This window comes from Heterodontus francisci, chromosome 8, assembly GCF_036365525.1.
Source record: "Heterodontus francisci isolate sHetFra1 chromosome 8, sHetFra1.hap1, whole genome shotgun sequence".
NCBI classification, from domain to species: Eukaryota; Metazoa; Chordata; class Chondrichthyes; order Heterodontiformes; family Heterodontidae; genus Heterodontus; species Heterodontus francisci.
In genome coordinates, this window is record NC_090378.1 from 30,264,368 (window position 1) to 30,290,077 (window position 25,710).

The window sequence follows — 25,710 nt, forward strand, 5'->3', positions numbered from 1 at the left end:
GAAAATCAATGCCTTCTGTCCTTGCAAGACCACATCTGTTATGAAATCAATGTACTGTCCAGCTCTGGCAAAGGGGGCAACAGCGACCTGCGAGATGCAGTGGTGTGCTGGCATTTGCAAGATACTACTAAGGTCCTTGGAAGGAGCCAGAAGCAAAGTTCAAGGCCACAGTGACTTTGATGGCGACAGACAGGCCATGGCAACCAATGCTACCAAGTGTGAGGTCTTCGGCAATGAGGTCACAGATGTCTGTGACTGTTATGACCTCAGAGAGATCGCTAACATGAAAAATACGAGATGTGAACCACCAAACCAATTTAATGAATTACACAAAATTTCATGTTTTAAATCTTTTAACAACTAAACTAAAAGAAATGCCAAATTAACTAAATAGTACTTGTAAGTAGCTGATACCCCAAATTATAAACAAAGGTATTTTCTTTACTTATTCAACACTTGAAAACCTCACAGCACACTTATATGTTACACAGTCCTTTTTGATGACAAAATCCTTTGCGGTTAGAAGTCCCAAAATCCTCCCAGTTGCAATGGGTTGGATCTCCAAGACTTTTTAAAAATCAATATTTTCTTCACACCCTTCTCCGAGCACTTCAAACCTGGACAGCCTTGGATAATGTGATTTCCGGTGATCCTGTGGGCCCTTCACTCCTCCACAAGCTTTGACTCACCTAAACAGGTTCCAATTTCCACAGCCTTTCACTGTTTATCTTCAGAAAGTAGAGTTTTCTCTCTCTCTCTCTCTCTCTCCAACTGCCACCTCTGGGTCTCTTCTCTGTGAGGCTGCCACCACTGATGGGTTACAGAGAAAATATTTATTTATTTAATTATTCAAGTATAGACTGGGATTATAGTAGTGTAAAGAACAGAGAGGGGCAAGAGTTCCAAGAGTGTGTTCAGGAAAATTTTCTACAGCAGTATGATTCCAGTCCAATGAGAAAGGAGGCACTGCCAGACCTGGTTCTTGGAAATGTGGTGAGCCAAGTGGATCAAGTGCCAGTAGAGGAACATTTAGGAGACAGTGATCATTGTAACATAAGTTTTAGGTTGGCTATACAAAAGGACAAGGAACAATCCGGATTAAGAATAATTAACTGGGGGAAAGTGAACGTCAATGGGATAAGAATTAATCTGACCCAGATAAATTGGAATCAACGGTTGGCAGGCAAAAAGGTAACTGAACAATGGGCTGCCTTTAAAGAAGAGATAGTTTGGGCACAGTCAAGGTATATTCTCACGAAGGGGGGAAGAGGTAGGGCAAACATATCCAGAGCTCCCTGGATGAAGAAAGAGATAAAGATTAAGAAGAAGAAGAAAAAGTGTGCTTATGACAAATGTCAGGTGGATAATACAATGGAGAACCAGGCTGAATAAAGAAGGTTTAGAGGGTAAGTGAAAAAGCAAATAGGAGAAGAAAAAGGAGATTATGAAAAGAGACTAGCAGCTAACATCTAAGGGAATCCAAAAGTCTTCTATTGCCATATAACTAGTAAAAAGGTGGTTTAAAAAAAGCCATGGGAATGATTAGAGACCAAAAAGAGGATTTATGCATAGAGGCAGGGGCATAGCTGAGGTATTAAATGAATACTTTGCATTCGTCTTTACCAAGGAAGATGATGCTGCACAGGTCATGGTGAAAGAGGAGGTAATTCAGACACTTGAAGGGTTTAAAATTGATATGGAGGAGGTATTGGATAGGCTGTTTGCACTTAAAGTTGATAAGGCGCCAGGACCAGATGAGATGTATCCAAGGATACTGAAGGAAGTGAGAGTGGAAATTGTGGAGGCACTGGCCATAATCTTTCAGTCTTCCTTAGACTCAGGGGTGCTGCCAGAGGACTGGAGAATTGCAAATGTTACACCCTTGTTCAAAAAAGGGTACAAAGATAAGCCCAGCAACTACAGGCCAGTCAGTTTCACTTCAGGGTGGGGAAGCATCTTGAAATGATAATTCGGGACAAAATTAATAGTAATGTGGACTAATTAAGGAAAAACAGCACAGGTTTGTTAAGGGCAAATTGTGTTTAACTATCTTGCTTGAGTTTTTTGATGAGGCAACAGAGAGGGTTGATGGGGGTGATGTGGTGTACATGGATTTCCAAAAGGCATTTGATAAAGTGCCACACAACAGACTTGTGTGCAAAGTTATAGCTCATGGAATAAAAGAGACTGTCGCAACATGGATATAAAATAGGCTGAGTGGCAGGAAATAAGTAGTGGTTAATGCATGTTTTTTGGATTGGAGGAAGGTTTGTAGTGGAGATTCCCAGGGATTGTGTTAGAACCCTTGCTCTTCCTGATATATACTAATAACCTAGAGCCTGGTGTACAGGGCACAATTTCAAAATTTGTGTATGATACTGTTACAACCAGGTGAGAAGGGGTCTAGGGGTTCCCTCTCAACCTTTGCCTGGTTTAACCGTAACAAGGTTTAATTTTAGAAACACTGTGTTTTTAGTTCCCCCTCAGTGAATCCTTGTTCACTGCTCCAGTTGTAAGGCAAAGAAATCAGACAGGTTTCCTTAGATTTAAACAAGAAAGGTAGAAGTTTATTAATCTTAAACTCTTAATCTGGTTAACGACTACTAATATGCGATGCGACCATGCCAGCATGCATACGCAATAAACACACACAGAGACAGAAAAAGTAGAAAGAATAAAGGGGAATAGTTTGAGGCAATACCAGTTAGGTATTTACTGTCCTTTAAGTTCAATGTGGGGTCTTTGGTTGCCGGTAAATCCCACTGTTCGTTGGGGCCCAGTTCATGCTTCAACTTGTTTCAATGTCGGAGTCTTTTCTCTCTTGATGTGTATGTATCTTCTGTGGGTCCGGTGGCTTGGGAGAAAGCGAGAGTGAGAGAGATAGCCAGGCGAGAGACTTGCTTGTTCCAGCTTAATTTGCAAAACTGCCATCTGTCTTCTTTTCTGTGTGGCACAAAATAAAAACCCAAGTTGGCCAACAGGTCAGTCATGTGACTAACTGGCTTAACCACTTCTGCGTTTGTGGATTGTATTGTTTTTGAAGGCCCTGGAATGTGCTTCCTTACACCTTCAATGTCTAGTGATCAAAATCCATTTGGGTTAATTGGAGCAGGGAATAGTCCTTTGTCTCCACAAGCAGCATCTCTTAGTATGCAAATATCCTTCCAGCCCAGTGTCTGGTGATCTTCAAACAAGTCATTTCTTCACTCCAGAAACAGTTTAAAATCGATGTTCATATGACAAAATTAATGTGCCTCATTCTTGGCAGGTGGGGGTCTGTATGACAGATGCAAACTTGGAAGCATCGTGAACTGTGAGGAGGATAGTGTAGAACTTCAAAAGGACATAAGCAGGTTGGTGGAATGGATGGACAAGTTGCAGATGAATTTTAATGCAGAGAAGTGTGAAGTGATTCATTTTGGTAGGAAGAACACGGAGAGACAATATAAAATAAACGGTACAATTCTAAAGGGGATGCAGGAGCTAAGGGACCTAGGTGTAAACGTGCATAAATCATTGAAGGTGGCAGGACAGGTTGAAAGCACAGTTAATAAAGCATGCAGCATCCTATGATTTATTGATAGGGGTTTAGAGCACAAAAGCAAGGAATTTATGTTAAACTTGTATAGAATGCTGGTTCGGCCTCAACTGGAGTATTGTGTCCAGTTCTGGGTGCCACACTTTAGGAAAGATGTGAAGACATTAGAAAGAGCGCAGAAAAGATTCATGAGAATGGTACCAGTGATGAGGGACTTCAGTTACGTGGATAGATTGGAGAAGTTGGGACTGTTTGCCCTGGAGAAGAGAAGATTGAGAGGAGATTTGATAGAGGTATTCAAAATCATGTGGGGTCTGGACAGAATAGATAGGGAAAAACTGTTGCCATTGGTGAAAGGATTGAGAACATTTAAGGTAATTGGCAAAAGAAGCAATGGCGACATGAGGAAATACCTCACACAGCGAGTGGTCAGGATCTGGAATGCACTGCCTGACAGTGTAGTGGAGGCATGTTCAATTGAGGCATTCAAAAGGGAATTGGATTGCTTTCTGAAAAGGAAGAATGTGCGGGGCTATGGGGAGAAGGTGGGGGAATGGCACTAGGTAAATTGCTCCTTCGGAGAGCCAGCGCAGACACAGCAGGCCGAATGCCTCCTTTTTTGCTGTAACAATTCTGTGATTCTGGGTTCCCTTCTTACAGCCTGCTTGAAGCCACAACATGATGGTTCATTTCTTACAGCCTATTTTTCTCCAGTAAGTCTGTTAAATTTATCTGGACTTAGAATTCAATAGTTTATTGTTTTGCTCCAAAATGCAGAGACCAGTAGTCTGTGTTCCACAAAGGTATTTGGCCTTTCAATTGTCCCCAGGTATTAACATCTCCCTGGTTCAATTCACATGTTCTCAATGGTTGTTTTACAACCCAAAAGTCTGGGAGGGTGAAACACATTGTTCTTCAGGTGTTAGTACTGTAGTCTCATTGCCAGCTGCAGCTTCTTTTTGGACAGGTGGCTGCCCTATTTTGATTGGCAGCCTTGCCCCTGCTCTTCTGCCTCCACAATGCCAAGGGTGGGTGACGACCCCGTTAAATGCCTGAGCGCCCACTCTCCCCTCCACCTGTGCAGTGCCAAGGGACTTCCTTTCCAAATGACTAGTCCCCCTTTGCCCCGCTGCCCTCTTATGGGGCTTGGGTAATTCCCTGGGGCAGTCATGACTGGCTTCCCACTCTGTACCAGCTTCCCTTCAGCTGGTCAAAAATGGACAGCACACAAAACCCGTGTGCCCCCTTCAAAATTTAAAACTCCCCACCTAACAAACTCCTAATGAGCTGTTTAAATGTTTTAATTGGCCTCAATCAGGAGGCGATGGGATCACTGTCTTGCCCTCTTCCCACCCTGGAGAACACTGCCAGTGCTGGGAATAGCATCTCAAAACTGACATGCCGGCTGGCACCCGTATTTTTGGGCCCCCCACTCCCACCTCGGTTCCTGCCCTTTAGGGACCTGAAAATTCAGCCCATTATTAAAGCCATTACACAGGGCAGGCTGTGGTAACAAGTTGCTTGCCCTCACATAGGACAACACATGGCTGTACAAGGGTTGAGGATGAGCTTCTCACTATGCAAGATTTGATGAGCAGAATGGGCCGCTAACCATCACACACAACTAATCATTTATCAACAAACATAAATATTGCATAGAATTTTTTTATTCATTCACAGGATGGGGGCGTCACTGGCAAGGCCAGCAGTTATTGCCCATCCAAACATCCAAGTGCCTTGTTAGGTCGTTTCAAAGTCAACCACATTGCTGTGGGTCTGGAGTCACATTGTTGTCAGGCCAGGTAAGGATGACAGATTTTTTTCCTTAAAGGACATTGGTGAACCAGATTTTTTTTACTGGTAGTTTCATGGTCACCATTACTGATACTAGCATTTTTATTCCAGATTTATTTAATTCATTAACTGAATTTAATTCCTCGGCTGCCATGGTGGGATTTGAACTCAATTCCATGGATCATTAGTCCAGGCTTAGTATGGCTTACTGATAGAGTAACATAACCTCAATGCTACTGTACTCATAAGTAGGAGTAATGCTTATCTTTTAAATATACAAATTATGTGGCACAGCAATAATTATATCAGCTTGGTACAGTTGGCAGCAATCTTACCTCTTAATCATCGGATTTGGGTTCAAGCTCACACCAGGGGGATGAATTTCCACAGGGTTTCTCCCAATTGACTGCTGTAACTTCAGCAAAAGATCTGGGGAAACCCTGGAGAATCAGTGTAAGGTACATGGTCAAGCCTTCAGCCACCTAAGCCTCATTCACTGGAATTTCCTTCCAAAACCTTCTTCATTTAAGACCCTCTTCAACCACGCTTTTATTCATCCCTCTTAATATTGTCTTATTGTCTCAGCATCCATTTTCTGATTTTGATTACACCTCCATAAAGCACTTTGGGATCATTTTCTATATTAAAGGTATATATAAATGCAATTTGCTGTTGTCCTGAAAACATGAGAGGCATTAGATAAAGACACATTTGTTATCTCTTCTCCAAGTACTGTTTAACATCAACCTAGTATTGGATGACATCCCAGCAATGTCAACCCCATCGTCTCACAAATCAGAGGCAAACTTGTAAAAATCAAGAGATTTGGAATAAAAATCATGAGTTGCTTTTTTTTCAAACATGAACTAATATAGATTGACAGTTGGTTTATAAACCTCATCAATGGCTTATTTAATCTCTAACAGATCATAAGAAGCTAAAACTGAGTCCCTGCATTTACCTATGATAATAAAAGCAGACCAGAGTGTGGTGCTCAAAGATCCTTGTTCTCCATGCATTGCTGTCCCCATTTAATTTTCCTCCTGATTCCATTTCAAATCAAGGCTGTTTAACATTCCCATATGGAAGGAAAAGGAGTTCCATGCTTTAATATTTGTTAATTCTGCAGTTTTGGTCATCGGACAGTGAACCCTGTGTATTGGCTCCCTAGGTTAACAATGTTAAAACCGTCTCCCTTTATCCTGTCAGCTGATTTGTAGAGCCAGATTTTCATGGACCCATGATTCTATTGCTGGGATATAGTAGTAGATTTTACAATGTAAACATAGGAAGTCAAGGTAATGATCTCACTGTCCTATCACATGAACTGCAAAAGCACCAAATATGAAAGCACATTTAGTTGTAAATGGAGACGTGATGTCAGCATTAAGACTCAGGACAAACTAGGACTTGGGTGTCCAGACTATGGGTCACTTATATGAAAATGCCATCAATGACACTCCATCCCCATCGTTATAAACCACCCTTGTACAGAAAGCCATATAAGCAGATAGAAATAACAGTGACATGACCATGCTTCAGCTTTTAATCATCCGGAAACTAAAATAATTATTTTCCTTGTGCTTAGATGAATATTTTGGTAGGAAAATCATATTCAGTATTTTACCATTTTAAATTATAGGAATGCAATCAAATTAAATGAACCTCATTCTTTAAAGATTATTATAAATTGATCTATATCATAAAATCTGTTCTATTATGTATACTTTTATTTAATGCGAATGCAACATGTGCTACCATATTATGTATATTTTATGCAAAACTTGGATGTAGGAAAATGTATAGCTCATTCAGTAATTGTAAAGCTGCAATTGTTTATATGATTAGTGTGTTCTGTGCCTTTAACAATAGCGGGATACTTACCTCTTTAAAAATGATGAGTGCTGTTTTGCAGGAAGCGGTCAGAGGCTGAGTGCAATATCAAAAAAGTCAGAGGCAGCTGTGGGGCCTTGCAGAGTTGGTCCTGTAACCAAGTCGCCGATCAACAGAGAGTCAGCAACCCAGTCCTAACCCGGCTCCCCGAGCAGTAAAGACCTGCTCAGATCTGCAAATGAAACCCGACCCGAGCCCGACAGAACCCCCATCGACCTCAGCCCGATCTGGCCAGAGTCCTTTCATTTTTTCCCGCGCCTGACCCGACTACTGGAATATAATCAACTTTATTGAAGAGGTTGTGCTCTACCTTGGTTGGAATCGCTCACTGCAGACTAGTGCGGAGTATTTCCTGCCTCGACGAACTGGCAGTCACTACATGGCTACCCGACCCGACCCGACCCGAGCCCGAATGCCGGACCCGGAAGAGCAACCCGACCCGAACCCGACACGTCATCAGGTCCCATTGGGTTCGGGTCGGGTAGCCATGCTCTACCGAGTAGCAATCGAAAGAAAACACTGGAAAATGCAGAGTAGTAGTTACTGGCTTGTTTTCATTTCAATTCCAACACAGTGTAAGGATTTTGTGCTGGAGTCAGCCAAACTGATCAAGGATTTAATAATTGGTAATAACGTTAGTGTCTTTCCCAAGGACATGTGAAAAATCTCAAGACTTCAGAGTCCTCTCATGAGATCGTGAGAGAGGCTTAAGTTTACTGAGAGTTGGCAGGAACCTGGGAATGCACCAGAGAATCTCTGACATGTAATGCAAACGTACATTGTAAATATAACCTGAAATGGCAAGTGTAATGAGGCAAAAACAAGAAATGCTGGATTCACTCAGCAGGTCTGGCAGCATCTGTGGAAAGAGAAGCAGAGTTAACGTTTCGGGTCAGTGACCCTTCTTCGGAACTGACAAATATTAGAAAAGTCACAGATTATAAACAAGTGAGGTGGGGGTTGGGCAAGAGATAACAAAGGAGAAGGTGCAGATTGGACCAGGCCACATAGCTGACCAAAAGGTCACGGAGCAAAGGCAAACAATATGTTAATGGTGTGTTGAAAGACAAAGCATTAGTACAGATTAGGTGTGAATATACTGAATAAGGAACATCAGCAAGTGCAAACCTGAAGAAAAACAACCTGAAAAAAACAGTGGGTAAGCAAACTGAACAAACTAAGATGAAATGAAATAAATGCAAAAAAAGATTGTAAAAAATGTAAAAAGGAAGAAAAAATAACTAAAAATGACTAAAAATGAAAGTAAAGTGGGGGGCTGTCATGCTCTGAAATTATTGAACTCAATGTTCAGTCCGGCAGGCTGTAGTGTGCCTAATCGGTAGATGAGATGCTGTTCCTCGAGCTTGCGTTGATGTTCACTGGAACACTGCAGCAATCCCAGGACAGAGATGTGAGCATGAGAGCAAGGGGGAGTGTTGAAATGGCAAGCAACCGGAAGCTCAGGGTCCTGCTTGCGGACTGAGCGGAGATGTTCCGCAAAGCGGTCACCCAGTCTGCGCTTGGTCTCCCCAATGTAGAGGAGACCACACTGTGAGCAGCGAATACAGTATACTACATTGAAAGAAGTACAAGTAAATCGCTGCTTCACCTGAAAGGAGTGTTTGGGGCCTGGGATAGTGAGGAGAGAGGAGGTAAATGGGCAGGTATTACACCTCCTGCGATTGCAAGGGAAGGTGCCCTGGGACGGGGACGAGGTGGTGGGGGTAATGGAGGAGTGGACCAGGGTGTCGCGGAGGGAACGATCCCTTCGGAATGCTGACAGGGGAAGGGAGGGGAAGATGCGACTGGTAGTGGCATCACGCTGGAGGTGGCGAAAATGGCGGAGGATGATCCTTTGGATATGGAGGCTGGTGGGATGAAAAGTGAGGACAAGGGGAACCCTGTCACGGTTCTGGGAGGGAGGGGAAGGGGTGAGGGTAGAGGTGCGGGGAATGGGTCGGACACGGTTGAGGGCCCTGTCAACCACAGTGGGGGGAAATCCTCGGTTGAGGAAAAAGGAGGTCATATCAGAAGCACCGTCATGGAAGGTAGCATCATCAGAGCAGATGCGTCGGAGACGGAGAAACTGGGAGAATGGAATGGAGTCCTTACAGGAGGTAGGGTGTGAAGAAGTGTAGTCGAGGTAGCTGTGGGAGTCAGTGGGCTTATAATGGATATTGGTAGACAACCTATCCCCAGAGATGGAGACAGAGAAGTCGAGGAAGGGAAGGGAAGTGTCAGAGATGGACCATGTAAAGGTGAGAGAAGGGTGGAAATTGGAAGCAAAGTTGATAAAGTTTTCTAGTTCGGGACGGGAGCAGGAAACGGCACCGATACAGTCATCAATGTACCGGAAAAAGAGTTGGGGGAGGGGGCCTGAGTAGGACTGGAACAAAGAATGCTCGACATATCCCACAAAAAGACAGGCATAACTAGGACCCATGCGGGTACCCATAGCGACACCTTTTACTTGAAGGAAATGCATGGAGTTGAAGGAGAAGTTGTTCAATGTGAGAACAAGTTCAGCCAGGCGGAGGAGGGTGTTGGTGGATGGGGACTGGTTGGGCCTCTGTTCCAGGAAGAAGCGGAGAGCCCTCAAACCATCCTGGTGGGGGATGGAGGTGTAGAGCGATTGGACGTCCATAGTGAAGAGGAGGCGGTTGGGACCAGGAAACTGGAAATTGTCAAAATGACGTAGGGCGTCAGAAGAGTCACGGATGTAGGTGGGAAGAGACTGGACCAGCGGAGAAAAGATAGAGTCTAGATAGGAAGAAATAAGTTCAGTTGGGCAGGAGCAGGCTGACACAATGGGTCTGCCGGGACAGTCCCGTTTGTGGATTTTGGGAAGGAGGTAGAAGCGGGCTGTCCGGGGTTGCGGGACTATGAGGTTGGAAGCTGTAGAGGGAAGATCTCCGAGGCACCTCATGTACTCTATTGAAAGAAACTAATCTGTACTGCACTTTATGCAATGTCAAATTTGAATTGTTACGTAATGTATCTTTACAAGTTTTATGAATAAAGTATATTTCGGAAAATAATACTGAGTTGGCATGTCTGACTTTCTTTAACGTAAAATCTCCTTGCCACATTATCAAGTTAAAGGCATTATATAATCATTTTTTGCTGTTATGTCATTTTAAGTAAGTCTTAATTCTGGCCAGGACACTCAACATCATTGTAAGTAACTAGCAGCCTGCTACTCCCTAGAAAAAGCTGTCATTTACAGAAATTACAAATTCACTTTCCAAAACATATCCATTGCGCCAAGTACTTAAAATTGGTCAATGATTCAGGTCTAAGATCCTTTCCCAAAATTGCAGGAAGGGTCTTAGACCTAAAACATCAACTGGCTAGGGGCCATAAATATAAGATAGTCAATAATAAATAAAATAGGGAATTCAGGAGAAATTTCTTTTCGCGATTAGTGTAATATTCTGCTTACTGTTAAGCTTGTACAGAATATCTGAAGAGGCAAAAGGGTTGAAAGAAACAGGCACTTTATTAAACATATCTTACTGTTATGGTTTACATCTTCCAAGCCTGTACACAAGGGTTCTACACATGTGGTGTTACATCACTTCCTGTGATGAGGTCTACAGCCTGATTAGCATATATAACTCAGTAACAACCCACAGTCAAGCATACGACATTATACTACATCTCCGCCGCAATCCCCCCCCCCCACCCCCCCCGCGCCAAGTCTCTGACTTCCAATTTTTACATCGGCAATCGCTGTTTTCACAAGTCTACCATAACAAGTCCTCTTTTCCTTTGAAGGGGATTGATGTTTCAAGTCCTCTGAATAGTCTCTTTCACTCTGCTGTACAAGAGTGGAATTGATAGATGACTCAGGTTCATCATTTGGGTTGTCTTCTGGATTGGTGGATGAATGCGCTATCTCTCGCCCATTAGATTTTGAAGATAACTGACTTCCCTGGATAGCAGGCTGCTTCTGTATTGCCAACAATGCACATCTATTTCATCTCTCCATAACATGCTCTGTCTGGATAAGGTCAGACCTTGGATGTGGTGTCTGCTCTACCACTTCTTCATACCAATTTTGGTCTCAGATCCAAACTGGCATGCGTAGTTCCATCTCTGATTGGAATGATCTCTATCCTCTCTTCCCCCTCACTTTTTCCAACTCATAATCTCTTAGTTCTGGCATGAGTGTATGTGTGAGAGTAGGTAGTTTGGTTTTCTGTCTTCTTCCCAGTAGAAGTTCACATGGCGCTAAACCACTTTGTAGTGAGGTTGAACAATAGCTCAAAAGTGCAATTTGAACAACCTTGTTCTTTTTCAGCAATGCTTTTACCATATGCACTCCTCTTTCAGTTTCACTATTGGCCTGAGGGTATCCTGGTGAGCTAGTGGTATGAACAAATCCATATGATACTGTGAACTCTTTAAAGTATTCATTGGGAAACTGCGGTCCATTGTCTGAAATTACAAGGTCTGGGATTCCATGTGTTGCAAACATCTCCTTCAATGATGTAATCACTGCTTCAGAAGTTTGACCCTGTAGTTGCCTGACTTCTATCCATCTTGATTACTAATCTACCACAATCAAGAACATTTTACCTCTGTATTCAAAAAGATCCATCCCAAGATGTTCCCATGGTCTTTATGGAAAGGAAGATGACATCAATGGTTCTCTTGTCTCCATACGATGAATAGCACAGTGATAGATCTTGATATCACCTCTTCTAGTGATTTTGAAAGACCTGGTCACTAAACAGAATTTCTTGCTCTGGCTCAATATTTTGTAATGCCCAAATGTCCTTGGTGCAATCTTTGTAGTATGTCTAGTCTTCAACTCTCAGAATGACCAATCTCTTGTCATAGATGAGTAAATCATCAACTACACTGAGATGGCCTCTCTGTTCATAGTACTGTCTGAGAATAGGATTTAGTGGCATGTATGCTGGCCTCCTTTGATGCAGTACTCTCTGACTTGAGCACATTCTTCATCTGATTTCTGTGCATCACTGATGTCATTTCGTCTCTGAATTGCAGTTGTTATCGATGCAAAGGTTGCTACCTCTTCAATAATGGATACATCACTTTGTTCCGGTCTTGCAACTGGGATAGGAGACACTGCAGCTGCTGTGATCTGCTGCTTTCCTGGAACAGACTCCAACTTTGCATCAAACCTCTTCGTCAGTCTGAATCTTTGTACTCGCAGAGGCACCTTTGCTAACTCCTTTGCATTTAGGAGAGTTACCAAAGGTTTGTGGGTTGTCTCTATCTTGAAGATAAGACCAACAGTTTACAAACTTATCACTGTATATCTCTGTTCAGTCTCTGTCAGTGAATGAGTTGCATATTAAACTGGTCTGTGCTTTCCAACTATCTGTATCTGAAACAGTACAGCTCCCAGTCCTGTAAAAGATGCATCTGCAGCGATGATGGTGGGTAGCTTAGGGTTGTTCTGAGCTAATACATCCAGAGATATCAGCATTTCTTTGACCTTCTCAAAATATCACTGTTGTGCTTCCTCCCAACACCATGTATTGTCTTATTAATTGATGTAATGGCTCATTGACGACAGCTAGGTTGAGCAAAAACTTTCCAACTTGATTCATCATTCCCATAAATCTCTGTAGCTCAGTCATGTTCCGAGGAGCTGAAAACTCCTTGATTGCACATGTTTTCTGTGGATCAACTCTTATACCAGATCCATCTTTAATATGTCCAAGGAATTTGACAGTTGACTGTGAAAACTCACATTTGTTATTGAGTGCAAGTCCTGCTTTCTCTAAGTGTTGCAATACTGCTGTCACTCTACTGTCATGTTGTACCTGAGTGGATCCATAGATCAGGACATCATCCTTATGACATACAACTGCACCTAGTCCTTCTAGGATGCTTGACATTGTCCTTTGAAAGGTTTCAGGCACTGACGTGATACCAGAGGGTAGTCTCTTGAAACAAAACCTTCCAAATGGGGTGATGAAGGTTGTGAGAAACTTAGACTCTTCAACCAGGGGTAGTTGCCAAAAAACGCTATTTACATCCAACTTCATGGAGATTGAGCTCTTCCCCAGTTTAGCCAAGCTCTCATCTACAGACGGCAGTGGATGGATTCCGCGTTCAACTGCTTTGTTTAGCTGTGTGAGATCAACACAAATTCTAATAGGTCAATTTGGGTTTGTACTGGGAACATACCTGAGAACCAGATTGTAGGCTCTGTCACAGGCAAAATAACTCCTTGCTTCACTATAGAGTTGATTTCTTTCTTTATCTTTGGCAAGAATGGGTGAGGAACTTTCCTGGGTGTAAACAGGCAACTGGCTTCACGTCTAGCCATTGGGTTATGTGATATGCTGTCTTCAGCTTCCCTAGTCCTATGAACAGCTTTAGGAATTCAGCTCTGAAGTTTCTGGTGTCATGCAGGCCCCCACCTGCCAAGAATGAGGCACATTAATTTCGCCACATGAACATTAAATTTCAAATTGTTACTGGGAAGAAAAGGCCTGTGACAGGGGGTTGCCAGGCCCCTGGCTGGAAAGGCATTTTTGCATATTATCAGACAGTGTTTGGAACAAAGGAGCTATCCCCTGCTCCAATACAATCCACAAACAGACACAGTCAAACCAGTAAGTCACATGACTAACCTGCTTGGCAGTCTGGGTTTTTTATCTGAATTGTACAGTTTGATCTAAGAGTCTGCAGGAAGCAGAATGCTCCTGCACTGGAGAAGACCTCCTGTTTGTCTGTCTGCTCCCATCTCTTTCTCACGGAACTCCAAAACCCACTGAAGACATATGAACCCCAAGAGAGAGAAGTCTCCTACAGTGAACAGGGTTTAAGAAGAATACTGGGCCCCAACAAAAAGCAAGATCTACCTACAATCAAGGACTCTACAGCGAGCTCGAAGCACAGTAACAAAGAACCCTCTTCAGAGATTGCCACAAACTTTTCCACTTTATTTTTGAAACAGGCCCTTCGGCGATACAGCACTGAAACAGGCCCTTCGGCCCACCGAGTCTGTGCCGACCATTAACCACCCATTTATACTAATCCTACACTAATCCCATATTCCTACCACATCCTCACCTGTCCCTATATTCCCCTACCACCTACCTATACTAGTGACAATTTATAATGGCCAATTCACCGATCAACCTGCAAGTCTTTTGGCTTTGGGAGGAAACCGGAGCACCTGGAGAAAACCCACGCAGACACAGGGAGAACTTGCAAACTCCACACAGGCAGTACCCAGAATTGAACCCGGGTCGCTGGAGCTGTGAGGCTGCGGTGCTAACCACTGCGCCACTGTGCCGCCCTTTTCTTCTGCTCTTTCTGTCCCTGTCTGCATGTGTGTATCGCGTATGCATGCTAACATAGGCAAGTCGTGTGTCTGTAGGCATTAACCGAATGAAAGTTTAAATTTAAGTTTAATAAATTTCACTTTTCTTCTTTAAACCAGAGAAAATCTGCTGTGCCGGTTTCTTTACCTTAAAACTGGAAAGTGGTGAACAATGATTCACCAAGAGGGAGCTAAAAACACGGTGTGTTTAAAATTAAACCCTGTTACAGTAAGACCAGGTGAAGGCTGAAAGGGAACCCGAGACCTCTTTCTTACCTGGTCATAACACTGGGCTAACCTTCTCTGCTGTCCAGTTCCTCCATTCTGAGAATTAACATCACGTCAGTGCAAACTTTCTGCTCAATAGTAAACAATTTTGATTTTGAATCACGTATAATAGTTCTGTGATTTCTTTTTCCCCAATATTTGAGGGTTGCCTTCGATTCCCCTATGACTTTAAGTTCTGTTCCTCCTGGCCCATATAATTTCTTGCCTGATGGTTGAAAAATGTTCTTCTCTAACCATGGTTCATTATTGAAAAGAACAGAAACTGCTGCTCCAGTATCCAATTTAAAGTGTGTCCTGTTCCCCTCAACAAGAATTTCTGCACTCCAGCAACTCCCACTTGGTTCCTGGATGTCTCCCAGAAAAGGAATCTCAATGTTGTGGATATCCTCCACTTCCTGGATTTTTCCACATTTCAAAGAACAAAGAACAAAGAACAGTACAGCACAGGAACAGGCCATTCGGCCCTCCAAGCCAGCGCCGATCTTGATGCCTGCCTAAACTAAAACCTTCTGCACTTCCAGGGACCATATCCCTCTATTCCCATCCTATTCATGTATTTGTCAAGATGCCTCTTAAATGTCGCTATCGTATCTGCTTCCACCACCTCCCCTGGCAGCAAGTTCCAGGCACTCACCACCCTCTGTGTAAAAAACTTGCCTCGCACATCCATTCTAAACTTTGCCCCTCGCACCTTAAACCTATGTCCCCTAGTAACTGACTCTTCCATACTGGGAAAAAGCTTCTGACTATCCACGCTGTCCATGCCGCTCATAACTTTGTAAACCTCTATCATGTCGCCCCTCCACCTCCGTCGTTACAGTGAAAACAATCCGAGTGTTTCCAACCTCTCCTCATAGCTAATGCCCTCCAGACCAGGCAACATCCTGGTAAACCTCTTCTGTACCCTCTCCAAAGCCTCCACGTCCTTCTGGTAGTGTGGCGACCAGAATTGCACACAATATTCTAAGTGTGGCCTAACTAAAGTTCTGTACAGCTGCAACATGACTTGCCAATTTTTATACTCTATGCCCCGACCGATGAAGGTAAGCATGCCGTATGCCTTCCTGACTACCTTATCCACCTGCGTCGCCACTCTCAGTGACCTGTGGATCTGTATGCCCAGATCACTCTGCCTGTCAATACTCCTAAGGGTTCTGCCATTTACTGTATACTTCCCACCTGCATTAGACCTTCCAAACTGCATTACCTCACATTTGTCCGGATTAAACTCCATCTGCCATTTCTCCGCCCAAGTCTCCAACCGATCCATATCCTGCTGTATCCTCTGACAATCCTCATCACTATCCGCAACTCCACCAACCTTTGTGTCGTCCGCAAACTTACTAATCAGACCAGCTACATTTTCCTCCAAATCATTTATATATACTACAAACAGCAAAGGTCCCAGCACTGATCCCTGCGGAACACCACTAGTCACATCCCTCCATTCAGAAAAGCACCCTTCCATTGCTACCCTCAGTCTTCTATGACCGAGCCAGTTCTGTATCCATCTTGCCAGCTCCCCTCTGATCCCGTGTGACTTCACCTTTTGTACCAGTCTGCCATGAGGGACCTTGTCAAAGGCTTTACTGAAGTCCATATAAATAACATCCACCGCCCTTCCTTCATTAATTATCTTCGTCACTTCCTCAAAAAACTCAATCTAATTAGCGAGACACGACCTCCCTTTCACAAAACCATGCTGCCTCTTGCTAATAAGTCCATTTGTTTCCAAATGGGAGTAAATCCTGTCCCGAAGAATCCTCTCTAATAATTTCCCTACCACTGATGTAAGGCTCATCGGCCTATAATTTCCTGGATTATCCTTGCTACCCTTCTTAAACAAAGGAACAACATTGGCTATTCTCCAGTCCTCTGGGACCTCACCTGTAGCCAATGAGGATGCAAAGATTTCTGTCAAGGCCCCAGCAATTTCTTCCCTTGCCGCCCTCAGTATTCTGGGGTAGATCCCATCAGGCCCTGGGGACTTATCTACCTTAATGCTTTGCAAGACACCCAATACCTCCTCCTTTTTGATAATGAGATGACTGAGACTATTTACACTCCCTTCCCTAGGCTCATCATCCACCAAGTCCTTCTCCTTGGTGAATACTGATGCAAAGTACTCATTTAGTACCTCACCCATTTCCTCTGGCTCCACACATAGATTCCCTTCTCTGTCCTTGAGTGGGCCAACCCTTTCCCTGGTTACCCTCTTGCTCTTTATATACGTATAAAAAGCCTTGGGATTTTTCTTAATCCTGTTTGCCAATGACTTTTCATAACCCCTTTTAGCCCTCCTGACTCCTTGCTTAAGTTCCTTCCTGCTGTCTTTATATTCCTCAAGGGATTCGTCTGTTCCTAGCCTTCCAGCCCTTACGAATGCTTCCTTTTTCTTTTTGACGAGGTTCACAATATCCCGCGTTATCCAAGGTTCCCGAAACTTGTCAAACTTATCCTTCTTCCTCACAAGAACATGCTGGTCATGGATTCTAATCAACTGACGTTTGAAAGACTCCCACATGTCAGATGTTGATTTACCCTCAAATAGCTGCCCCAATCTAAATTCTTCAGTTCCTGCCTAATATTGTTATAATTAGCCTTCCCCCAATTTAGCACCTTCACCCGAGGACTACTCTTATCCTTATCCACAAGTACCTTAAAACTTATGGAATTATGGTCACTGTTCCCGAAATGCTCCCCTACTGAAACTTTGACCACCTTTTTTGGATGTTCCGTACTGGCTTTTTGCTACCACACACTGCTTGGAAGTAGCCCCTCTTTCCGTACGAATGGCATTCGGCCTCTTTGGCAGGACAGTTTTCCCACCTGTGTCTCTCTCGGACACACCTACTGCAGTTAGCCTTGGCTGCCCCTACACGCTCCTCCTGTCTCCCTTGCTTTTTACTGCCATCTTTCCCTTTCTTGTGCCTAATAAACTCAACTGAGTCGGCTGTCCTTGCGATGGGACCACGGATCAATCCTGTTTTCTGACCTCCATTTGTCTGCTCAGTTGGATTGCTTTTGCGAGGTTATATCATCTCTTGACTGCAAGTGGTCTGAAAAGGCATCACCAAACACTCCAACAAAAATGCTATCCCTGATTAGCTCGTCCTTCAAGCTGCCATACTCAGTCTTCTGCAAGTTTGTATAAGTTGTTTATAAATGCATCCACACTTTCTCTTTGATGCTGTGTGTGTTTGTTAACTTTGGCATGCTTCAGGATGATTTTTTTTCTCAAATTAAAATATGCCTAAAATGCTTTGATAACTTCATCGTACGTGACTTTCTCCTCGTTGATACTTTGCGTTATGAGAATATTGTCCACACAGTCACCCATAGCATACAACAGAATACTGACCTGTTCACTGCTCGGTTTCATAGCTAGACCCAACGCTGTGCGTTACCTGGCAAATCTTCGCTACAACTTTGGCTATGCCTCAGCTTGATTTAGGCCCGCAACTTTTTCTAAGCTTTCTGGTAAAGATAGGGATTTTTCCATCATTCTAGTTTACTGTTGCCACCACCATATAATATTCTACTTATTGTTAAACTAACACAGAATATCTGAAAAGTCAGATGGGTTAAAAGGAAGGGGAACTTTAATAAACGTGTCTTACTGCTATGGTTTACATCTTCTGAGGGTTTCACACATGTGGTGTTACATCACTTCCTTTGATGAGGTTTACAGCCTGATTGACATATTTAATCCAGTAACAACCCAATGTCCAGTATACCACATTATACTACAATTAGAAATAAAAACAAGAAATGCTGGAATCACTCAGCAGGTCTGGCAGCATCTGTGGAAAGAGAAGCAGAGTTAACGTTTCGGGTCAGTGACCCTTCTTCGGAACTGACAAATATTAGAAAAGTCACAGATTATAAGCATTGCTTTTACTTGTACTTCTTTCAATGTAGTATACTGTATTCGCTGCTCACAGTGTGGTCTCCTCTACATTGGGGAGACCAAGCGCAGACTGGGTGACCGCTTTGCGGAACATCTCCGCTCAGTCCGCAAGCAGGACCCTGAGCTTCCGGTTGCTTGCCATTTCAACACTCCCCCCTGCTCTCATGCTCACATCTCTGTCCTGGGATTGCTGGAGTGTTCCAGTGAACATCAACGCAAGCTCGAGGAACAGCATCTCATTTACCGATTAGGCACACTACAGCCTGCCGGACTGAACATTGAGTTCAATAATTTCAGAGCATGACAGCCCCCCATTTTACTTTCATTTTTAGTTATTTTTTCTTCCTTTTTTTACATTCTTTTTTACATTTTTTACCATCTTTTTTTTGCATTTATTTCATTTCATCTTAGTTTGTTCAGTTTGCTTACCCACTGTTTTTCTTCAGGTTTGCACTTGCTGCTGTTCAATGTTCAGTGTATTTACACCTAATCTCTACTAATGCTTTGTCTTTCAACACACCATTAACATATTGTTTGCCTTTGTTCCGTGACCTTTTGGTCAGCTATGTGGCCTGGTCCAATCTACACCTTCTCCTTTGTTATCTCTTGCCCCACCCCCACCTCACTTGCTTATAATCTGTGACTTTTCTAATATTTGTCAGTTCCGAAGAAGGGTCACTGACCCGAAACGTTAACTCTGCTTCTCTTTCCACAGATGCTGCCAGACCTGCTGAGTGATTCCAGCATTTCTTGTTTTTATTTCAGATTTCCAGCATCCGCAGTATTTTCCTTTTATTATACTACAATTAGAATCTGGAACACGCTACTACAGGAAGTAACTGTGGCAAATAGTATAGATGCATTTAAGGGGAAGCTAGATAAGCACATGAAGGAGAAAGAAAAATAGGGATATGCTAATAGGGTTAGAAGAGAGCATCAATAGCATAGACGTATTGAGCCGAATGGCCTGTTTCATTGTTTTGTGATACTATGTAGTATGCTTTTCCACCAATGCAGCCTTACCAGCTGTGTCCATCACGTCGTTGGCACCAGCTGCACCTCATCGTCACAAGGCGAGCCTCTATAAACAGTGTCCAAATCACATGTAGCTTCCACAGTGCGGACTGCGACACTGACCACTCCCTGGTGTGCAGCAAAGTTAGACTCAAACCAAAGAAGCTACATCACTCCAAGCAGAAGGGCTGCCCGCGCATCAACATTAACAGAATTTCTTACCCACAGCTGTTACATAAGTTTCTAAATTCACTTGAAAAAGCCCTTCAAAACACTCCTGCAGGGAATGCAGAGACGCCATCTATGACTCAACAATGACCACCTTTGGCAAATGTGAGAAGCAGAATGCAGACTGGTTTCAATCTCACTTTGAAGAGCTGGAATCTGTCATATCCGCTAAGCGCACTACACTGTTGAACTACAAGAAAGCCCCCAGCGAATTAACATCCGTAGTACTTAAAGTAGCCAGAAGCACTGCACAAAGAACAGCCAGGTGCTGTGCAAATGACTACTGGCAACACCTATGCAGTCGTATTCAGCTGGCCTCAGACACTGGAAACATCAGAGGAATGTATGATGGCATTAAGAGAGCTTTTGGGCCAACCATCAAGAAGATCGCACCCCCCCCCCCACCTCAAATCTAAATTGGGGACACGATCACTGACCAATGCAAGCAAATGGACCGCTGGGTGGAGCACCACCTAGAACTGTACTCCTGGGAAAATGTTGTCATTGATACCGCCCTCAATGCAGCCTAGTCTCTGCCAGTCATGGATGAGCTGGACGAACAGCCAACAAAATCGGAATTCAGTGATGCCATTGATTCTCTAGCCAGTGAAAAAGCCCCTGGAAAGGATGGCATTACCCCTGAAATAATAAAGAGTGCCAAGCCTGCTATACTCTCAGCACTCCATCAACTGCTTTGCCTGTGCTGGGATGAGGGAGCAGCACCACAGGACATGCACGACGCCAATATCATCACCCTCTACAAGAACAAGGGTGACCGCGGTGACTGCAACAACTACCGTGGAATCTCCTTGCTCAGCATAGTGGGGAAACTCTTCGCCAGCTACAGGAGAAATGCCACGAACAACAGATGCCCCTCTACGTTGCTGTCATAGATCTCACCAAAGACTTTGACCTTGTCAGCAGACGTGGTCTCTTCAGACTACTAGCAAAAATCGGATGTCAACCAAAGCTACTAAGTATCACCTCATTCCATGACAATATGAAAGGCATAATTCAGCATAGCGGTGCCTCATCAGACCCCTTTCCTATCCAGAGTGGCGTGAAACAGGGCTGTGTTCTCGCACCTACACTGTTTGGGATCTTCTTCTCACTGCTGCTCTCACATGCATTCAAGTCTTCAGAAGAAGGAATTTTCCTCCACACAAGATCAGATGGCAGGTTGTTCAACCTTGCCCGTTTTAGAGCGATGCCCAAAGTACAGAAGGTCCTCATCAGGGAACTCCTCTTTGCTGACGATGCTGCAGTAACATCCCACACAGAAGAGTGTCTGCAGAGGCTTATCGACAGGATTGCGGCTGCCTGCAACGAATCTGGCCTAACCATCAGCCTCAAGAAAACAAACATCATGGGACAGGACGTCAGAAATGCTCCATTCCATCAATATTGGCGACCACACTCTGGAAGTGGTTCAAGAGTTCACCTACCTAGGCTCAACTAGCACCAGTAACCTGTCTCTCGATGCAGAAATCAACAAGCGCATGGGAAAGGCGTCTGCTGCTATGTCCAGACTGGCCAAGAGAGTGTGGAAAAATGGCGCACTGACACAGAATGCAAAAATCCGAATGTTTCAAGCCTGTGTCCTCAGTACCTTGCTCTACGGCAGCAAGGCCTGGACAACGTATATCAGCCAAGAGCACGTTTCAACTCATTCCATCTTCGCTGCCTCCGGAGAATCCTTGGCATCAGGTGGCAGGATCGTATCTCCAACACACAAGTCCTCGAGGTGGCCAAAATACCCAGTATATACACCCTACTGAGCCAGTGGCGCCTGAGATGGCTTGGCCATGTGAGCCGCATGGAAGATGGCAAGATCCCCAAGGACACATTGTACAGCGAGCTCGTCACTGGTATCAGACCCATTGGCCGCCTATGTCTCCACTTTAAAGACGTCTGCAAACGCGACATGAAGTCCTGTGACATTGACCACAAGTCGTGGGAGTCAGTTGCCAGTGATCACCAGAGCTGGCGGGCAGCCATAAAGGCAGGGCTAAAACGTGGCAAGTCGAAGAGACTTAGCAGTTGGCAGGAAAAAAGACAGAAGCGCAAGGAGTGAACCAACTGTGTAACAGCCCCGACAACCAATTTTATCTGCAGCACCTGTGGAAAAGTCTGTCACTCTAAAGTTGGCCTTTATAGCCACTCCAGGCGCTGCTCCACAAACCACTGACCACCTCTAGGCGCTTATACATTGTCTCTTGTGACAAGGAGGCCAAAGAAGTAGACTCTGAGCTTGCTGCTGCCTTTGTTTTCAATTTGCCCGCAACGGCAGTATTTTACTTTATGATGCACTTTAAGTTACGTGGGACACACCACTCGCAGAACCACAGCGCTCTGGGGCAACTAGAGGGCATATTGCCTTTATGAAACATGGCGTCCACGGTCTCAAATTGGCACTGAACGTAACGCGCATGTCATCACGTGAGTGAATGCAAAAAACGGGAGAGCTCGAGCGTGGTCCCCATAGCGACCAGCGGCGGTTGGAACGTGGCCCCCATAGCAACCAGCGGCAATCCAATCAGATCCTCCGTTTGGGTTGTCCAATGGGACAGCAGTTTTTATTTGATTGCTCCAATGGGAGAGTCCGATTTGTCTGGCGGTTGGAGAGTGGCATTTAAATCCAGTGTCGAGGCGGCGGAGCCATTTTGTATCGAGCCGGTGAAGTGGTTTGTCGGAGGCTGCACATAGACTTGGGAGTAGTCGCAAACTTGCCTTCCAAACCCAGGCCTGAGGAACTGGTGAGATTCGCCTCCCTGACGCGGACCCTTTTTGTTTTGTTCAATTCGGGGGTTAGGTTGTCTCGAGTTCTGTATGTGAAAGGGAGGGAGTTTTCTTGCATTGCAGCACGGAGGGTGATGGACATCTGATGACAGGGCAGTTAATCTAACGGTGCAGTCACTCCAAGGGTTAGGCTCTGACCCTGGGTTCGGGCAGTCTTTTGTACTTCCAACATCGTAGTATGACTGTGGAAAGTGAAACCGCTTTGCAACGATTCTAGTCTGATTTCCTTTATTAGCTGAAGTATAGAATTAAGCATCGAGATTGCACTGAAACTATATAAATCATTAATTAGGCCACAATTTGAGTACTGTGTGCACTTCTGATCACCTCGATGCAGAAAGGATGTAATTACACTAGAGAGGGTACAGAGGAGATTTGCTAGGATGTTGTCAGGACTGGAAAAATGTGGAAAGATTGGATGAGCTGGGGTTGTTCTCCTGGGAACAGAGGTGGCGGAGGAGAGATTTTATTGAGATGTACAATGTTGTGAGGGCCCTGAATAGAGTGGATGGGAAGGGCCTATTTACCTTAGCAGAGTGGTCAGTGACTAGGGGGCATTGACTTAAAGTGATTGGTAGAAAGATTAGAGGGGAGGTGAGGAAAAGTGTTTTTTTCACTGAGGGTGGTAGGGGCTTGGAACTCACCTCCTGTAAGTAGTAGAGGCAGAAGCAGTCAACTCATTTTAAAGGTGCCTGGATGTGCACCTCAAGTGCTGTAACCTTCAGGGCTCTGGACCAAATGCTGAAAAGTGGGATGAGGCTTTGTGCTGTAAACTTTCTGTGACTGTTGGAAATCTGAAATGAAAACAGAATGTGGAGAGGTAGTGGTAATGTCACTAGTCTAGTAATCCAGAGCCTAGGCTAATGCTCAGAGGACATTGGTTTGAATCCCACCACAGCAGATGGTGAAATTTGAATTCCATTAATAAATCTGGAATTAAAAGGTGACTGAGATGAGGAATTTCTTCATTCCAAAGGTTAAGAATGTTTAGAATGATCAACCTTGGTGTCTAGTGGATGCTGCATTGTTGATTATGTTTAAGGGTGAAATAGATTTTTAATGTCTGAGAATCAAGGGATATGGAGAGCAGGTGGAACAGTGGAATTGAAGCCCAAAGTCAACCAGATCATATTGAATGGCAGAGCAGGCTTGAAGGGCTGATCTACACATGCTCTTAATTACATTCTAATGTTGTTCACAACTGGGAAAAGTTTTTAGATTTAACAGGTTTAAGTAAGTACACAGGCAGTAGCAAAAGTGAAGCTCTGATAGGATGGAAGGCAAGTGAGATTAAATAACTGTGATAATGGTACAAGTAAAGTAACAAAAGTTGGGTCAGGAGGAAGAGTAAATGGGGAATTTTCACTAACAGCTGCTGTTCAAAAACACGTGCAGGAAGAAAACAAAATGGGGGCAGAGGTATAGTCAGTCATGCAGCACAGAAGCAGACCCTTTAATCCATTGTGTCGGCCATCCAGCACCCAACTATTCTAATCCCATATTCCTGCACTTAGTCTGTAGCCTTGTATGCTATGGCATTTCAAGTGCTCATCTAAATACTAAAATGTTGGGGGTTGCTGCCTGCACCACCTCGTCAGGCAGTGTGTTCCAGATTCCAACCACCCTCTGGGTGAAAAAAACTTTTCCTCAAATCCCCCTAAACCTCCTGCCCATTACCTTAAATCTGCTCCCTGGTTATTGACCCCTCCACGAAGGGAAAAAGCTTCTTCCTATCTAACCTATCAATGTCCCTCATAATCTTGTACACCTCAATCATGTCCTCCCCCCCCCCAGCTTTCTCTGCTCCAAGGAAAACAACCCAGTCTTTTCAGTCTTTTATAACTGAAATGCTCCAGCCCCGGCAATATCCTGGTGAATCTCCTCTGCACCTTCAGTGCGATCACATCCTTCCTATAGTGTGGTGATCAGAACTGTACACAGTACTCCAGCTGTGGCCTAACTAGTGTTTTATATAGCTACATCATAACCTCCCTGCTCTTGTATTCTATGCCTCCGCTAATAAAGGCAAGTATCCCATATGCCTTCCTAACCACCTTATCTACCTGTGCTGTTGCCTTCAGTGATCTATGGACAAGTACACCAAGGTCCTTCTGACCCTCTGTACTTACTAGGGTTCTAACATCCATTGTATATTCCCTTGCCTTGTTAGTCCTCCCAAAATGCATTACCTCACACTTTTCAGGATTAAATTCCATTTGCCACTACTCTGCCCATCTTACCAGCCCATCGAAATCTCCCTGTAATCTAAGGCTTTCCTCCTCACTATTTGCAATGTTATGATCTGAAATTGTTGAACTGTATCTGGAAGGTTGTAAAGGGCTTAATCTAAATTGGGTGCTGTTCCTCGAGTATCATTGGAACAGTGAAGGAGGTGGTGAACAGCGGTTAAAGTGGGATTGAGTAAAGAATTAAAATGACGGGTGACCTGGGAAGCTTTTGGGGAGTGGTTGCACTTGTGAACCTCGCAGAGCTGTTCTGCAAAACTCACCCAATTTGCATGTGGTCTCCACAACATACATCATGAACTGCAGATACAGTATGTTAAATTGAAGAAAGTACAAGTAAATTGCTGTTTCATCTGGAAGTAGTATTTGAAGCCTTGGATGGTGAGAAAGCAGGAGGTGAAGGGGCAAGTGTTGCATCTCCTGTACTTGCATGCAAAGGTACTGAACACAAGAATTAGGAGCAGGAGTAGGCCATTTAGCCCCCCTTGTACCATTCAATAAGATTATGGCTGACCTGATTATGGCCTCAACCCTACTTTCTTGCCTGCCTGCCACCCCCCCCCCCCCCCCCCTCATATCCTTTGTCTCCATTGTCTATCAAAAATCTAGCTCGCTCAGCCTTGAATATAGTCAATGACCTTGCCTCCACTGTTCTCTGGGGAAGAGAATTCCACAGACTAAGGACCCT

General features: G+C 44.1%; 1 protein-coding gene across 1 annotated transcript in view; it reads left to right on the forward strand.

Moving 5' to 3' along the window:
- The first annotated feature begins 22,581 nt into the window (after positions 1–22,581).
- The window catches only part of cdc20 (cell division cycle 20 homolog), a 43,719-nt gene continuing 40,590 nt past the window's right edge, over positions 22,582–25,710 (forward strand). The window contains exon 1 of the mRNA XM_068036369.1: positions 22,582–22,733. The gene's annotated coding sequence lies outside the window, so the exon portion shown is untranslated. The remainder of the gene's footprint in view (positions 22,734–25,710) is intronic.